This window comes from Suricata suricatta, chromosome 14, assembly GCF_006229205.1.
Source record: "Suricata suricatta isolate VVHF042 chromosome 14, meerkat_22Aug2017_6uvM2_HiC, whole genome shotgun sequence".
In the NCBI taxonomy this organism is placed as follows: domain Eukaryota; kingdom Metazoa; phylum Chordata; class Mammalia; order Carnivora; family Herpestidae; genus Suricata; species Suricata suricatta.
This window is the reverse complement of record NC_043713.1, coordinates 72,969,355-72,987,469: the sequence shown is the minus strand read 5'-3', so window position 1 is coordinate 72,987,469 and position 18,115 is coordinate 72,969,355. Positions and strand designations below refer to the sequence as shown.

Here is an 18,115-nt window from a genome sequence, read left to right as displayed (position 1 = left end):
GGAATGAGGTTCGGTAATCCCAGCTCTAGCACATGCAGGCTGTGTGACCTGGGACGGGTTACTTCACCTCTCTGGGCCTTGGGCTCCTCCTCCCTGGCATCTATGTCCAGGGGCTGTGAGCATTCCGTGAAACCAGGCCTGTGAAACCCTGGGCAGAGTGCCCGTCACAACCACCATTCCTTGGCAATGTTATAGGAAAGGGGGGACCTGGGAAATGGGTCCCCATGGCTCCCTCAGCAGAGCTACTAGTTGAGGGTCCAAGGAGAAGCTGGCAGGGCACTGGCCCTCTCTGGAACCTCTCGGATTAGGGTCAGAAGTCGGGGAACGTTGGATGCATCAGAGGCCCCAGTAGGCTGCAGCATCGGGCCCCTTTCCAGGCCTCTCCTGACGTCCTCAGCGCTGCTGAGGCTCCGGCACATCTGGCCGAGGACAGCCCTGCCCCGGCCCCTCCCTGGCCGCCCAGCAGCCCCGTTCACTCCAGGCCACCTTGTTTCTGAGGCTTCCTGCCTCCGGCCTGGACAGTTCTGTTCTGTGGCCCTGTCCCAGGAGGAAGTGTGCTCAGCGTGGGCCCCGGGGCTCCAGGAGTGTGGTTTGGCACCTTTGCCTGGGAGAGGTCAGAAAACAGAGGCCCCATTGGAGGGGGTGGGAGGGTGGGCTGGGGCCTCTCCCAGACAAGCTGACTCAAACCCTCCAGGAGGCTGAGAAACTTCCGGCAAGATGGCTTTGACGTTGGGCTCATGGAAAGCTCCAAAGGCCAGGGATTCTTTTCCCCCAGTTCTCTGATCCTTTGGTCTACTTTTCTCTATCCTTCCAATAAATATTTATTAAACATCCATTAGGCTCTGGGCCTGGGTCTTGGTCCTGGGGACACGGCAGGGAACAGAGACACAGCACTGCCTTAAAAGGCTGGCATTCTCAGAGGAGGAATGGGAGCAAACAGATCAACAAATGCATGATACAGACGGCGAAGACCTCTGGAGCCAGACCACCTGGGTTTGAGTCCCTGCTCTGCCACCTGCCAGCTGTGTGACCTTGGGCAAGTCATCGCACCTCTCCGTGCTTCCTTGTTCACATCTGAAAAGTAGCAATGGTAAGGAGCCCCTCCCTCCTGGTTCATTGGAAGCATTATGTAAATACTGGAAAAGTAAAATGATGATAGCGCTGGTGGTAGTTTGTGCAACAAAACATAAAGAAGAACAGGGCATAGAGATGGGGGGAGGGGCATTATTTTAGGTTGAATGGCCAGAGAAGGCCTCTCTGAGAAGGTGACCTCTGAAGCAGAAACCTGGATATAGGTAGAGGGAGACGTGACTATCTGATTGGAGGCAGGATGAACAGCAAGTGCAAAGGCCCTGAGGTAGCACCTTCGATGGGTCCAGGAAGCAGCAGAGATCTGTGCATTCAACTCTCTATTCAGATAATTGCTAGTGAACACCTTCTAGGTGCCACACTCCCTGCTAGAAGCCCAGTCTCCACCCTCGTGTAGCGGAAGGGAGTGCAGGGGTGTGGTAGGCGCTCTCAGAGGTCTCTGAAAGTCCAGGCCTGCAGCAAACTGGTCATCCTTCAATACAGACAGGATGGGGTTATCTGCAGTCTCCACCCCTCCCTTTTATACTCTCTTGACTCTGTGAAAATGAGTCAGCTGCAATTTACCACAGAGCTTGCCCTGGGTCGTGCTGGGGTAGAGAAATAGAGAAATAAGAGTGACCTGGTGAGAAAGAGGGGCCGAGTCATTCTCACTTTCAGTTGTAAATGGGAGAGGACAGGTCTCATTGCAGAAGTGATGTATGTCCCCACATTACTCACTGTGTCTCCTTCCTGGCCCCATTTGGCAACTGACACTGGGACCCTGGCTCTGTTCAAAGCAAAGGGAAGTTGGCTAGGGAAATCAGGAGAAGCTTCTTGGTGGAGGTGGCATTTGGGCTGAGCCTTGGAGAGTGCAAAGCCTTTGCCATGGAGGGAGGAGGCATTGCCTCGTGTGCGAAGGCACAGAGGCTTGATCAAGCCTGATAAGTGTGTGTGGGATGGCAGGAGACCGGGCTGGGAGAAGACCCTCGTAAGGCACCGACTTTATCCTGGAGGCAATAGGGAGCCATGGATGGTTTTGAGCCAAGGGATGTCCATCAGTCTGAAATGACCCCAGTTCTAACCCATAAGGCCGATGTGGGGGCCGTGCTGGAAGATGGGAGACTGGAGGCAGGAGACCAGCAAGGGGCCCTGCAAATTGAGTGAGGGTCCCTCTTCCAGCTCTAGGTCCACCCAGAAGTGGCAGCCCTTGGAGGTTCCAGGAATTGGGGTCCCCTCAGAGAGCCAAGGAGCCTGGCCATCTCCCTATTCTCTTGAGGAATTTTTCCTCAGCCCATGTGGGCAGTTTTGCCTCGAGAGCTGTTTCCATGGCAACTGTCCATACTCTAAGAAAGGTCTTAGATGAGCTGATGAGTGGGGACCACAGACACCCAGACGAGGTGTCACAGGAGAAGCCAGATCATGGAGAAAGGCCCCTGCTGCCCAGTCCTGGGCGCCGAGACCCATCTTCTGCACCCCAGAGGCCCCGAAGCCATAGATGAAAACTGGTCACCGTGACAAGGCTGATTCCTCATCTCGCGGTCTTACTGACCTGGGGCCTTTTGACATGGGGGTGTTGGGCAGGGGGCAGAGAGAGAAAGCCAATGCCAAGGGGCAGCCAGAATGAGCTGCTTATAGAAGATGCCCCTCCTGGGACAGGTGTGTGGAGCAGGTCTGAAGATCCCCCCTCCCCCGAGGCGATGAGCATGAATGCAAGCTGAAGAGCAGCATCTGGGAGTTCTGAACTTAGGATTCCAGAAAGGCATCCTCCACTCCCCAAAATGAGGCCTGCTAAACCCTGCTGCCATGCCTTGACTTCTACCGTTAGAATCCCACTTCCTCCTCCCCCTCCCCAGGTACCTGCACTGAAAGTCATAAGGATGATAATGACCTGCTATAAAGTGAAGGTCTGCATCCCCCCAAATTCACAAATGGAAAGCTCATCCCTAACATGAGGGTATTAGAAAGTGGGGCCTTTGGGAAGCAATTAGGTCACGAGGATGGAGCCCCATGAACAGGCTTTGAGAAGAGACCCCACAGAGAGATCCCCAGCTCCACCATCTGGGGACACAGAGGGAGATGTGAACCAGAAACAGGCCCTTCCCAGCCACCACATCTGCCTGCACCCAGACCTTGGATTTCCGAGCTTCCAGAACCTTGAGAAATCAATCGCTATTTTTGTTATAGCAGCCAAGACAGGTTAAAACCATGACTAACATTTATTGGAAGTTTACAATGTACAAGGCATTGTCCTAAATATTTTAGCTAATTAGCTAATATAGTCTAATCTAGCTTATTCATCTAAACAGGGACAATACAGTGGGTATTATCATTCTGGTTTAAAAAAATTTTTAAACGCTTATTTATTTTTGAAGGAGATACAGATAGCATGAGCGGGGGGTGATTAGAGAGAGAGGGAGACACTGAATCAGAAGCAGGCTCCAGGCTCCGAGCTGTAAGCACAGAGCCCGACGTAGGGCTCGAACCCACGAACTGTGAGATCATGACCTGAGCTGAAGTTGGACACTTAACCGACTAAACCACCCAGGTGCCCCTATCATTCCCATTTTAAGATGAAAATGTCGAGGCACAGAGAGGTCAAGCAACCTGCCTAAGGCTGCACAGTTAGGAAGTGGCAGAACCAGGATGTGGATGTAGGTAGGCATCCAGTCTATTCCTCCTCACCTACCTCCCTGGAGTTTCCTTCCCAAACCCGTGCTTGCTTCCAGCATCACAAAGCATGCAAGGCTTAGCTCAGTGTGGGGCACCATGTAGGGACCTGGCAATGTCCATTCCCGACCCCATTCCTGGTGTATGATCCCAGAAAGAAATCCAAATATAAATCAAAATTGTGCACTCACCCCCACAACAGCAGAAATGCCTGCTTGTCTCCGGAAGTACCCCTTCCTGGTAGCCTTCGGCAAACCCCAAGCTTTCAATTAGCAGCCCCTGGAATCCAAGGACAACTTCTGGAGTTCCACTTGCTCCCAGGCAGGGCCCATTCGTGCATCCATTTGGGGAGTGGCCTGTCCACTGCTTCTTTGTCAAAAGCCACCTCCCTCCCCTGCCAGGCGGCAGGGCTTGGAAGGAGATGACCCCACACCCTGCTCTGAGCCTGGCCATTGAGACCATCCCGCTCCCCTGACCACCAATGACTGCTTCAGGAACTGGGCACAGGGCCTCGAGTGGGCCAATGAGAGTCTTCCCGGGGACTCTTGCCACCACCGGGCAGATTTGAACAGAGAATGAGACCAAGGCAGAAGAAGGAGGACCTCAAAGATGGAGAAAGACCAACCACATCGAAACCCTTGCTACACATGGGTGTTCCCTCCACTGGTTCCTTCACTGCTGTAGCCAGTTTGGGGTGGGAGTCTGTCACCTACAACTGACGGATCACGGCTGTCCCAGCTCTGAGAGCCCACAGTTGAGGAGGGACCTCCCTGCAAGAGTGCCCGGCCCCCTCAAAGGGGCAGCAGCTTGACAAAGACTGAGGGCCTCGCAGACTCGTTTGCCTTACCCCACAATGTCCCTTGTCCCAGGAAGGGGCTCCCTCAGGGGCAATAAACCCTCCAGGAAAATCAGGAATGCCCACGGATTAGCACATCAGGGAACTTTCCGTCACTTTGCAAACAAGGCCGGCTCCCCGGGCTGGGTGTCTGAGGCGCAGATGAACTGGACACCCTCCCCGCCTTGCAGGCCGGTGGGGAGAACAGTCACAGAAACAGATGCATGAATCCGAGCTGACATTTACTGAGGGCGAAGGCTCGGGTCTGCGTGCTCGCCGCTGCATCCCCGGCCCCTTCAACAGCGTACAGGACACCACGGCGGATGCTCCATGAAATCCATGACATGGATTTCTGAGCTTATTACGTGTGTGGCATTTAACCGACTCGGTCTCCACATCAGTCTCGGGGTTAGAACTATTATTCGCCCCATTTATGGAGAAAGAAAGAGAAGCTTGGCCAGGTTAAGTAAACTGCCGCAAGCTGCCCAGCCAGGATGCTGCAGAAGTGGGTTTGAACGGGGTGTTCGCCCCTTGGGGGCTGTGGCAGACATCTGTACGGGGCATGGCAGGAGCAGGGGAAGAGGGGGGAGCGGTCTCAAGGGGGACATCTCAGAGGGGTTGGGGGACAACAGGAGCAAAGGCGTGGAGGTGGGACATAGCGAGAGGTGGCTCTGTCCGCAGGGAGTGATGTGTGTGTGTGACACTGACATTATAGAGCTCCGAGGGATTAAGGCAGCACAGAACTGGAGAGCCAGTGGAGAACAGCCCGGAGAGAGGAAGAGAGGGCCCAGGGTGTGACCAGTCATATCCGTTCCCCTTGGCCAGCCTGGGTGATGTCAGCAACCAAGGGGGCTGACCTAGGAAAGGGCTGCAGGTCCTGGGGCTACTGGGGGCTGTGGCAGGGGGGACTTCAGAGCCCAAGTCCTTCCAGACCAATCTGCTCCCTTGTGCTCCAGGAGCCCAGTGCCCCCTGGCATGGAGTCCAAGACCTCTGGGCCCTTACTCTTGCAGATCCCCTCTGCCCAGGGTGCCCCTGTGCTGTTCCCTGGTCTCCTCCCAGCCTCACTGAGCACATGGTATGAATCCAGGCAGGGCAGCGAGCAGTGACAACAAGGAAGAGGAAGGCACTCGTGCTGGGACTGCCAGGCGTCCGGCTGGGCTTGGCCTTCCTTGTCTCCTCATATCTGGACAAGGCCCCCAGAGGAGAGGGGATTATTGTCCCCATAACAGACGCTGTGCTCTGAAAGGAACAAGGTCAGGAACAGCGGCCACGCCCGGAGCTTGGTTCCCAATGGCAACGCACAAGGCTGGTGAGAATGTCCCTCTGTCCCATCACAGTGCATTCAGGCACCCCAGGGGACCGACAGCTCTTCCACGCAGGGCTGTGATCCTCAAGCAGCATCCTTTCCTGTCCTCCCATTTCACTAGCAAGTTTCTCCGTGGTGACTCAGAAGTCATCACCTGTCTCCTGGTCTCAGGATTCCGCCCTCAGCAGAGAGGGACAGAAACTGAGAGGTTGGGGTGATGACATTAACCCCTACTTCTCAGATGCCAGCCTCTACTTAGAACAATGTTGGGAGCTATCTGAACTCACCAGTAGAGTGAAAATTCCTGGTGAGGGTACAGCAAGTTTCCACGGTCTCTTGCCCCCAGACAGCTCCCAGAATCTACCCTCTTGAAATTTTCATTTCTGCTTGGGCACCAAACCTCAGAACGCTTTGCTGATTAGTGTCAGGAGCGGCCTGTCCCCCTGCCCTGTCCCTGAAGTGTGATTGCACCTGGTCAGGGAAAGGATGAGTAAACTAGATACACCCTAATGCAACATATAATTTTCCCCTAAGCAATTAACTAATAACTGACTACCTTCAGGGCCTGGAGCCTTTGTAAAAGTTACCATTGCAATAAAATGTATCAATCATCTTTGGGACTATGAGAGTAGGCATTATGTCTCCTGAGAATCCTGTTTTTCTGGGACCTTTCTCTCAGAGCTATAAACAGCCTAATGACCCTTACTCATAAAAAAACTGACCTTTACTAAACAATGCTGTTTGCCTCTTGTTCAAGGTTGCTTCCTTAAGGCTAGACCTGAGGTTTTGTAAACAAACAAACAAACAAACAAACACACCTGCGCTTCCCATATAATAGCATCAGGGCCTGTAGCTAAGTTTTTTATGACAATCATTACTACTAGAATTGTAACTTCCGCAGAACCCATGTCCTAGAAAATTGTAAAAATTATCTATGAGAAATTATTTACTGCTCTTTCTGTTCCTTGTACCTTTTACCATACATAAACCTAGAGAATCAGACAGAGAGAGCAAAGACGCCTGGCAGAAGGGCAGAGATGCCTGCCTGTGAGACTCTCTCACTCTCTCACCAACACCATCCATCCTTCAGGGGACCCTGGACCTGCTGGAGCTGGCCTCCGGCAGAACAAACCGTCAACAAGGCATGTTTTTTCATTCCCATTTTGCAGGAGTGGAAACTGAGGCTCAAAGAAGCAAGACCACTAGCTCAAGAGCCCCACAGCTAGGAAGGGGCAAGGTGGAATTTGAACTTGGGCTGCTCTGACACAATAGCCACGTTCTTCAGTCACTGTGCCTTGCCTGCTGGAGGTCCCTCTGGGCACAGAGCCCCGCGTTCTTATGCCTGCTGACCCCACCTGTGCCCACGTCCCACACATCCACCACCCCACCTCCAAGAGCCCCCAGTGACCTGACTCACCCACCATGGACAGCACAGTTGTCACTCACTGGGCTCTTAGGCAGGCAGGGGGACCCAGGGGAGGTCCCGGAGCCCTGAGCTGCCCAGCTGCACCCTGCCAGGCTGCCGGTCCCAGGCACTGGGGCCCCGGGGGCCCCTCGAAACCCTCTGGCTCCAGCCCAGGCAGCTGACAAAAGGGCTGAGTGCTGCTGCCAGCAACCAGGATGGTGGAGTAGGAGACCCCACCCTGTTCCCAGGCGTGGGGGGAGGAAGAACGGGCTGCCCTCCTCCTCGGCCCCGTCGCTGCGCAGTCGCCTCTCCCAAAGCAAGGCCCAAGCCTTGCCCTACGGAAGGGTCCTGCTGGGAAAACCGCCCCTCCACCCTCAACGGAAAAAACAGCTGGTTGAAGCCCAGAGGAAATTCCAGAACCTTAAGAGCCATTGCTGGAGAGGCTTTAGGCTCGAGGGGGCTGCAACCCTCACGTTATAGGAAAGAGAAAGTCACTCAGGGCTGCCGAGGGCTTAAGCCTCAGCCGGCAGACACAGAACCAGATGCTGACGCCCGGCCACGCTCGCCCATCACCCAGGGAACAATGTCCCGTCTGCAAGCTGGCTCCATGTAAAGACCCACCTTGGGATCCCAAGTGCAGGGGGTTATGGGAGACCAGTCATCCAGGTTGGGGGTATCCTGTGAGGCAGGACTTCCAGAACATCCGCAGTTGGTCAGCCTGCGTAGGTAAGGATCCTGACTCTGACCAATGCGCCCCTGGGCTGTTATGTTTACAGAGAGCTATTTCTGGAGTCCGAGAATATTGAGTTTGAATTCCGGCCCCGTCACCAAGAGCCGTGGTCTTTGCCTGAACGTGACAAAGGTCGGTGGTGTGCCAGGCACTGGGCTAGGTGTGGGGATGCCACAGACTGCCAAGTGTGTGAAGACTGGTGTCTGGCAGAGCTTATCTCGTGGGGCAGGGCAGGGGGGAGAGACGGGCAGAAGAGAGCATCACTCGGGCACCGTGAACGGCTTCTCTTCGCCAAGTCGCCTTGCCTTGGAATGGGGGGAGCCCGTGCCTGGTACCTTCCCACGGGCATCCCCTGGGCCCTCCCGTCAATACTTAGGAATAAAAGAATCAGAAATAAACTCTCCCTGGGTCCTGCCATTTTCCAGAACAGATCTCTCCTCTTTCTCCTCCCTACTTCCACCGGCAGAACTTCGAGAAAAACCCATGGAGTCATTAGAAAGGTCTTCCTTTTCTGACTAAACTGAACTCGAAGCAACCTGACATAGTCCCTTGGAGCCTGGTTCAGCTCCCTGGAGTCACACAGGACAAGCTGGCCACCTCCCGCCCCGGACAAGGGCCACTTCCTCACTCTAACGTTGGCCAGGACTTCCTCTGCACCGTTCTTCCCCTCTTGCCTTCTGGCCCCCACCAGCTGGGACCCTTCTCTCTCCAAGCAGAAGGGGAAGTGCTTCCGGATGCGTTTGCTTACAGGTTTGTCTGTTGGCTTGCTTACATGTTGGCGTGGTCCAGAAAGGAGGGAGGGGGAGAAAAGAGTGTACAGGGGAACATAAATTAAAAGTGAGAGCGAAAGGAGAAAGGGAACGTGGGTGGAGAGAGAAAGTGGAGCCAGGGCTGAGGAGAAAAATGCAGACGATAAGTAATGTCCTAAATACGTAGCTTGGGTGGGCCACACGGTGGACTCCCAGACTCCTAATCTCAGAAAGAGAAGCCAACTCCAGCAGTCACGTGGCCCCGGCTAAAAACACACCCACTCTGGGGAAATGGGGAGCCTTCCTGGGGCCAGGGAGCAGAAGGACTCTCTCCAGTGGTCTGTGCACAAGAGACAAGGTGCAGTGTGGTGACCGGTGTCTACACGGACACAGCCTCGAGGTTGGCGTGTTTTAGGCCGGGCCTCCATCAAATGCTTGCCACCTAAATACAGCACCCTCCCTCCCTCCCTCCAAACTGGTGGCCCGGTGCCAGAGTGCAGTTTGGTAAGAGCCACTTTTCCCAGCCGGGCCCGGGAAGCAGTGACTAGACATTAAGGTTGACGTATTGCTGACTTCATCTGAAGACATTTATTTCTAGAATGTTTGGGAGGGGGCCTGAACTGTGCAGCCTTCCAGGCATTCTTCCTGACCCGGTTTGCCCGAACGGACATCCTGGGATCAGTAGCCAGAGCAAGCGGGACACGATTCTCGGCAGCAAAGTCTAGAGCCCAGGCGTGCTCTCTACCAGCGGGAGGCCAGCCCAGGGTGCGGGGATGCTGACTCTCCGAAGCTTGCTCGCCTGTCACCACGTTCTGGACGTTGCTAAAGACACGCACGACCCGACCCCTACTTGGTGACCCTACATCTCGGCCTGTGCGTCTGATCTCAACATGCCCCTTCCGCCTTCCAAAGTGCCCCAGGTTGGACAGTAAATCATATGGTTTTCTTACTCACAAACGGCCCCCTCCTCTGCCACACAGGGAGGGAAGCCAGAGGCTCCTGGGTGCTGACCTTGCCCGCCGCTGTGTGCTGGGCCCTGTGCTGAGAACCTGTCTGGGTCATTACATTCCCATGATCCCCATTTGGCAGACGAAGAGTGAGGTTTGGAAAGGCCGTGGCTTCTCTTTAAAAGGGCACATGCCAGGCACCCGTATCTGGAATTTTCTGGGATTTAGGTACCCGTTGGCTCTGCACAGATGGCTATTCTCATCTGCAAAATGGGAGTCCAGGACCCCTGCCTGGTGGGGGCACCTTAGAAGCTGGAGGCACGTGCAGGTGTTACTAGTGAGCAGATGAGAAGCAGCAGGGTGGCCAGAAACTGGACCTTCCAGGAAGCTCACAATCGGCAGCAGAACAGGCCGGATACCTTGTGGGGTCCTGTGCAAAGTGAACACGTGGGCGCCTTATTCAGAAAGAATGGGGCATCTGGGTGGCTCAGTTGGTTGAGCATCCAGCTTCAGCTCAGGGCATGATCTTACAGCTCGTGGGTTCAAGCCCCGCATTGGGCTCTGTGCTAATGGCTCAGAGCCTGGAGCCTACTTCGGGTCCTGTGTCTCCCTCTCTCTCTCTCTCTCTCTCTCTCTTCCCCTCCCCTGCTCGCTCTCTCTCTCTCTCTCTCTCTCTCTCTCTCTCAAAAATAAACATTAAACAAAGTAAAAGAAAGTACTATAAATTTCAAGACCAGCAACTGCAGAGCATTAAACGGAGCACAGGCCCTGCTGAGCCCTGTGTGGCTGACCGGCCCCTCCACGCTCGGCCCAGGGAGATTTGGGTGAAGAGTCTTCTCTGCTGCAGGCCCAGCAGGGCATGGGTTTGGTGGGGCGGGTGATCCTGGTGGGGAGGAGGGAGCAGAGGATGACATCGCAGGGGACACCCAAGAAGTTGCGGAGAGGGGAGGGTGGGCCAGAAAACCCAGGGGGAAGAGGACACAGAGGGAGGGAAGAGGACACGGGGGAGCAGGGAGAAGCGGAGAGGGGAGACAGAGACTGATGGAGAAGTAACAGAAGCCGCTAAGCTGTGAAGGCAGGGAAGAAATATACAGAGATTCAGAGTCAGACAGACGGAGGGGAAAAGGTTGAAAGCAACCTTTCTGCCTGACTCCTGAGAAAGTCCACGAAGGGCTAACAGACCCGCCTCAGAGTGGGCCAAGGAGGGGCCCCACGAATAGCCATCCTTCCAGGGGGTGGTCCACAGCCTGGAGAGGAGATGACACACAGGCGTTTTCTGGTGTGTTTGGGTACATGTTTAAGAGTAGAATAAAGGTGGCCTTGGGGTATTTCCAAACTTCCCAAAGACCAGAGAGCTACGGAGCAAGGTGTGAGCCCGCAGCCATGTGAGGGGCCTGGGCTCCGGGATGGGAGGCGGAGCCGCTCGGTGAACACGTGCTGATCAGACTATGCAACGGAGCTCCTCAAGGTCTTTGGTTAGTTTTAACAGGAACCAGCGACTATTATTTAACACAGAGGCAGTTTGGTGGGGCTGGACGCCATGTTTGGGGAGGTCCTGGCACAGAAAAGACTGGCTAAGAGCCCTATCGGGTTCCTTTCTCCAGTGAGCAAATGGCTGTTCAGTTATGTTCTCCAGAAGGTCTCTCTGGACCTTGGATATTAGGGTCAAGGAGAGCCCACAGGGACAGATTTTTTTTCCTACAAACATTTCACCAAGGGTTCAAGGGTTCTCTTGGAAAGAGATAAGCAAGTCTACTGGCTTGACCACCCGTGTCCACACATCCTACCGTCCAGAATGAGCTGGATGCTACAGGGAAGGGTGAGCCTTGCATAAAACACAATTAGGACCCTCTCAGGCTAGGTGCAAAGTAGGCCAGAAGGAACTCTCTCCCTGTGACACTAAGGAAGCTGGGGTCAGGTAAAGCTAGGTTTAAAACCCTAGATGTGTTCACGTGGTAAAGATCACGGGCATTAAGGTTTAAATAATACTTCATAATTATTATTATTAGCCTAATGGGCATCTGCACGTGATTTTTTTCAACTAAGCAACATCACTCCATCTAATTGGTGATGTTCAAAACCATCTAAAATTATTTAGAAGCTGGAAGCAAATCCAGGGCACCTGGCTGGCTCAGTCAGTGGAGCATGTGACTCTTGAATTCGGGGTCGTGAGTTTGAGCTCCATGTCAGGTACAGAGATTACTTAAAAATAATATCTTAAAAAAAAAAAAGGCAAATCCTCATTCCTACCCCGCCACCACGCACCCAGTCCCCCCGTACCTATCAGTTTTTATTTGTTTCTCGGGCCGCTTTCTGCTTTCTTTAAGCAAATGTGTATTCTAATTTCTCTCCCATTTTGCATGAAAGGCAAATAGCATATCCTACACACACTATTTTTGTGATTTGTGTATCCTAACAACACATCTTGGAGACCATCTCACATGAGTATGTAAAAAAAAAAATTATCTGTCCTTTTTGATGGCTGCATACTATTCCATTATTGGATTTGCCATCATTTACTGACCCAGTCTCCTGGATTTGAGCACTTAACTTGTTTCCAGTCCCTTTACTCATACACTTCATTATTCTATATGTGTTATATAATATTACAATCAATTGGTGTGTGTGTATCATTTGCTACCTATTCTTCATAATGTCTGCAACTCTCAAGCCCTTGTCTATTTTTTAAAAAAAAATTTTAAGTTTATTTATTTTTGAGAGAGAGAGAAAGAAAGAGGCAGAACACAAGTGGGGAGGGGCAGAGAGAGAGGGAGACACAGAATCCAAAGCAGGCTCCAGGCTCTGAGCTGTCAGCATGGAGCCCAACGCGGGGCTCGAACCCACAAGTGAGATCATGACCTGATCCGGTCAGACACCCAACTGGCAGAGCCACCCAGGCACCCCACAAAAGCCCTTGGCTTTTATGATGATGAGCAAACAAGTTTTCAGTCCTCCCTTTGCACTGGCTATGCTGTTTTAGTTCATCAAGAAACTGCTTCAAAGCCTCTTAGACTGTTAGTCCCAGAGAGCCCAGGCCATGTCTGTGGTGTGAGGTATCACAGGAAGTCAGGAAATCTTGGTTTTTCTCCTAACGGTCCAGCTGTTCCAACTTCTGGTCCTCCATTTCCACATTTATCGGAGGGAGAGAGTAATCATCCACAGGGCCGTTGTGGGGATCAGGGATCGGGAATATTCCGCAGACACATGGCACTATTTACAGTGTGAGGGAGACAGATCTGTGCCCAGGGCCCCCTGCTAGCCCCAAAGGGTGGATCTGGCTTCCCGGAAAAGAAGCCCGTGGAAGAACAGGGTGGCGATGGGCAAGCCGGCAGGCTGCTGGTGCGTCCCCACTCCCGGCGGCTGGAGCCTGAGCTCTCGAAGAGTCAGTTCCGGAACTGACTGGGCAGCCATGAGCAGCCCCAAGCCACCACCAACTTAGGTTGTTTTCTGCTTTTACTCTGTTGTAAAATAAAGCAGGGATCACATTTCTGGCCTGTAGAGAAACCTCTCCCCTCTGTAGACTGGCCCTAGCCTTCCTGTCCCCTCAGGAAAGAATCCAAAGTGATTTTCCGTCCACTGCTCATGAAAAACAAATCCTGGCAGGAACATGGCACCCCCCACCCCAGGCGGGTCCTCCTCTCTCTCCATGGAGCCCTCACTTCTCCCCAACTCGCCTCCCAGAGGAAGGGCCCCAGGCGGCTCACAGAGGGGCCTTTGTCTCCCTCCTTGCTTTCTCACCCTTCTGACAACAACCCTGGCAATGTCTCCACTGGTGCAGGTTTCCGAGAGCCCCCGCAGGGTGGGGACCATCACCGTCAGCCCGCAGGCGCCTTGCCATCCTTCACTCCGTTCCAGCCTCCCAACAGCCCTGGTTACCCCTCCCATCTGCCAGTTGGGGCAACGGGAGCTCAGAGGGGTCAAGCAACTTGCACGAGGTCACACAGCTGCGATATGGAAGAGCCAGGACTTGAACCCAAACTGACGCTCAGGGTCTCGGGGTGAAGGGAGCAGGCTCTGGCGCTGGAACATCAGAGTTCAAATTCCAGCTCTGCCCGGTGCTACCCACGTTGCTTCAATAATTAGTTTCCCTCTCTGCAAAATGGAGCAGTCATCGGACATACCAAGTAGAGTTGGCGCTAGAATTAAACGAGAGGAGTATGTTATCAAATATGATTATGATTCTTATGATTATATGACACAAAAGTGTATTGCCCACGTGAATGTGGTGCAGCCATGAGGGAGTGTGATTATACAACAAAAAACAACTCCAGAGAGCTTCATTCACACGAAGGTGTAGGTATCTGATGACGGATTAGACGTTTCTCATTCATACATTCAGTAAACCTTACTGAGCACACATGACCTGCCGGGTCCGGGCAAAGAGCTGGGAACACAAAGATAGAGAAACCCCAGGCCAGGTAGGAGGGGGCAGATAATGTGCAAATCACAACACAGCAAGCCCTGCATGCTGGGAGTACGCACAGGGACCACCGCCGGCTCCCAGGTCAGGGAAGGCTGCCTGGGAGAAGGGGTCCTTGAAGGACAAGGGAGCGTTGGCAGCGGACGCCCAGGCCCGAAGCAGGAGAACCTGGCACATTCGGGCAACATGGCGGCGGTTGAATGTCACGGATTAAGTTCGGGTTTAAAGCTTGGCTGGTGTGAACCCAGGCACTGTGGCAGCAAAGGCAGAGCTTTAGCGAGAGCATATGGGCCGTGATGTCACCTAAAATCCCAGAAGGAATACGTGGTCAGGGAACAAACCCTGCGCCCCGCTCCTTAGCGCTGGGGCTTACGTTGCACGTAGTTTGTGGTCCTTTTTCCCGAGTCTCACCACGAACCCCAACCCTCTCCAGGGACCCAAGAACGAAATATTCCAGGCCTCAGGGGTCTCCTTCTCCTTCAGCTTCCTAGTTTAGGAAAAACCAGAGCGCCAGGCCACCCCTCGGTTGCCTGTTTAAACAGGGGCAAGCCCTCTCCTTCCTACTTTCTTCACCCTCCCACTGCTTTTCCTTCCTCGGCCAGAATCACAGACGCTCAACCCACTCCGGCTTCCCTCCCACCTGCTCCCACCCTCCAAGGAAAGGAGCTCATTCCTCAGGCCACGCCCCTATCGACACTAGCTCCACCTACCTTCCCCTCCCCCAACCCGGACACCCTCCCTGCTGAAAAGCATTCATTCATTCATTCATTCATCTGTTCTTTATTATTATTTATTTTAGAGAGAGAGATCATGTGTGAGTGGGGCAGAGGCAGAGGGAGAGAGGGAGAGAGCATGCTCGAGAGAGAATCTTAAGCAGGCTCCACACTCACCACTGAACACAACAAAGGGTTCCATCCCATGACCCTGGGATCAGGACCTGAGCAGAAATCAGTCAGATGCTTAACCCACTGAGCCCCGCAGGTGCCCCGCATTCATCCCCTCTATACCTGGGCGAGAAGCTGGGCCCTGAAGGTGTCAGCACAGTCAGAGCCAAAGAAACAGTCCAACAGCCAAAAGCACTTAAAAATTGATTCAAATTTTTGGCTGGCCTCTCTCAAAGAAAAAGAGAGTATTGTGGTGGGTGTTGGTGCCCAGCTCAGGTCCCCTTTGCTAGCTGAGGGTGCCCACCCCACTGCTGCAGAGAAGACTAGTTGCTCACAGCTCACGGCTGGCCCCTTTTCCTGAGAATTGCCCTCAGCTAAGCAGGCGCTGCCTCTCTCCAGCTGACAGGGGCTACCTTTGGGCTCCCCATGGGGTCCAGCTAAGGACAGGCTCCCCCTGAGACCACACCCTTGCTGAGCTCCTGCCCCACTCCGTCCTTGAATGTCAATTTAAGAGTGTGCCAAAAATTTTACTCATCAAAATAAATAATATTTTCATTCCATATTTTTAAAAAGTGAAACTAGGGGTGGCGGTGGCTCAGTTGTTTAAGCATTTCTGCTCAGATCATGATCTCACGGTTTGTGGGACTGATCCCTGCATCAGGCTCTGTGCCAACATTGCAGAGCCTGCTTTGGACTTTCTGTTCCCCTCTCTTCCTCTCTCTCTGCCCCTCCCCTGCTCACATGCACGTGTGCACTCTCTCACTCTCTCTCTCTCTCTCTCTCTTAAACTTTTAAAAAATGAAACTAAAGCATAAAATACATGATGAGCAAAATACCAAAATTTTAAAATAAAGATGGAATTCAACTCTAACCTTGCATGACCCTGCCTCACTCACCTCTCCCTGATCCAAACCCTGCCTGACAGCACACCCTCAAAACCGCACATTCACCCAAATCCTTGCCTCAGGCTCTGCTCTGGGGAAACCCGATCTAAGACAGATCTCCAACTCAGAACCCAGCCCTCTCTCTCTCCACCCGCTGCCCTGACTCTGAGTCCTGTGCTGAACACTCACATGGAAATCATTTCACCCTGTTGCCCAAATATGGGCAACTACCATGTGCCAGGTACATTCCCTGCTCTGTGGTCTGGCTCTGGCTCTAACTGCTGGAACCCTCACGTCCATGCCTAGGGACCAGTTTCTCCGTTCTTTCCGGTCATGTGACCCCAGCCACTCCTATCCCTATCTGGCTTCTCCCTGAGCTCAAAGGAGCCCAAGAGACCCCGTTAGTTCAAACTCCAAACTCTGGGGTTTCACGAACCAGTTACATTTCCCAAACCATGGTGAGACTGCCCTAGAGTTCCACCTTTCGGTGTTTGCCAAGTAAGGGTATTGCAAAATTAAACTTGTCCTTTACTGCCCCCGCCATTTTGGGAAAGAAACCGTATTTAATGCCGGAAAAATCTGTGGGACAAGGACTCCTCTTCCTTGACTGAAAACATCTTACTTTCTGAAAAAACTTGTTGTGTTGTCTGCATTCTCTCTCTCTCTCTCTCTCTCTCTGTTTGATAAAAACTTGACTGCATGCAGGCTGCAGGGCTGAGGTTGTCCATCCTGTTTGACGTCAGGGGAAACTGAGGCCCAAAGAGCAGATCTGTGTTACCACCCAAACCCTGGCGGTTGAATGCTGCCCCCTGAGAGAAACAGGAATGAACGAGGTGCTGGGGAGGTGGGAGACGTGGCTTCCAGCCGCACTCTGCTCCCAATTTTCCCAGAACCTACACAAATCTCTTTCCCTCTCTGAGCCATGAGCATGTGGCTCTTCCAGGCGACCATGAACTTGGAAGGCGCCGTCTGGCCCAGCAGAGAAGACTGAAGGCAGAGGCTTTGCCTGAGCTCGTGAGCCAGGGTGGCCGGAGACATGGGATCGGACACCAGGCTTCTTTCTCTGACATCAAGTTTGGGCCTCAGTTTCCTCTTCTGGAAATGAGTTCTCAGAGCCCTTGCCAAGTCACGGTTGGCTCACAGACAATGGTACAGGAGCCAAGGGCTGGACACTCGGCAAAAGCCAAACCACCTGGAGAAAGAGGCTGGCCAAGTGCCTCAGACAAGAGGCGCACACACTATTTCCTCCTCGAGAGAGACCCAGCCCAGGCCGGAGGTCCGTGACTCCACCTGGGGAAGCCTGAAGTCTGTATCTTTGTGCAAAACCTTCCTTATCCCCAGTGGAAGGGTCCTTGAGGCTCCAGGCGCCATCTGGGCTCTTGGCAGCTCTTCTCTCTGGGAGGTGACTGTCATCATGCGATGCCGTGAAGGGAAGTAGGTCTCAGTGGTCCAGGAAACTGCCCCAGCTGTCCAGCCGCAAACGCAACAGGGTAGGCAGCGACAGGCCTCACCAAAGTGGCGCTTTTGCAAGTGCTGTGGTTAAAGCTGTTTGGGCTCAAACTCAGGCTCTGCAGCTCACCAGCTGTGTGACCTTGAGCACATCACTTAACCTCTCTGTGCCTATTTCCTCACTTAAGCAATGGAGAAACGGGGGAGAAAGACTCAACTGTCCATAAGTGCCCCCTCAAACTTGACGATTCATGCATTTCCCACCCCAAATTTCGCTGAATGAGCCACAGAGACAGGACACCAGAACCCACACGCATGCGGGTCCTCTCCCTCGAGCCAACCCAAAGGTTTCTGAGGGCCACAGTTTTTCTCTTTAAATGCAGGGGAATATTATGGTGCCGAATACAAAATTCCCATGCTTTTTTTTTTTTTTAAATAAAGCGTATGCCCTCAAAATAATCCTGTGTTTTAAAAATAAGCACACAACCTCAAAATAACTCCAGTGAAGGCTCAGTTTTCCCTGAGGGAAGGAGGGGGCTTCAGGCAACGCTCCAGGGCCCGGTGCCCAGAGCAGGCTGCGGTGGGGTGTGCGTCTCTGCTGTCCATCCCCTCACTGACATGGATGGGGTGCCCTCGACCTGCAGGGCACAGGGGGGCTGGGTGCCCAGGGCACGTGTGATGGACAACTGAGGGTCACTGCTTTTCATGAGGTCTTAGCCACTCCTGGGGAGAGGAGGCCTCCCCCAGGCACGGGGCGGGGGGGGGGGGGC

At 53.4% G+C, this 18,115-nt stretch overlaps 1 protein-coding gene across 17 annotated transcripts in view; it reads right to left on the bottom strand.

Annotated features, from left to right (window-relative positions):
* The window catches only part of CMKLR1 (chemerin chemokine-like receptor 1), a 49,551-nt gene that overhangs the window by 16,890 nt on the left and 14,546 nt on the right, over positions 1 to 18,115 (bottom strand). Inside the window, exons 1-2 of one of the 17 annotated variants that reach the window (XM_029922116.1) lie at positions 7,299 to 7,444; positions 3,927 to 4,014 (exon numbers count right to left, since the gene is read on the bottom strand). The exons of 11 other annotated variants lie outside the window; for them this stretch is intronic. The gene's annotated coding sequence lies outside the window, so the exon portion shown is untranslated. Of the gene's footprint in view, positions 1 to 3,926; positions 4,015 to 7,294; positions 7,445 to 7,903; positions 7,923 to 17,186; positions 18,048 to 18,115 lie in introns of those variants that run through there. 5 more of the 17 variants (XM_029922117.1, XM_029922121.1, XM_029922110.1 and 2 more) reach the window with 5 other exon arrangements.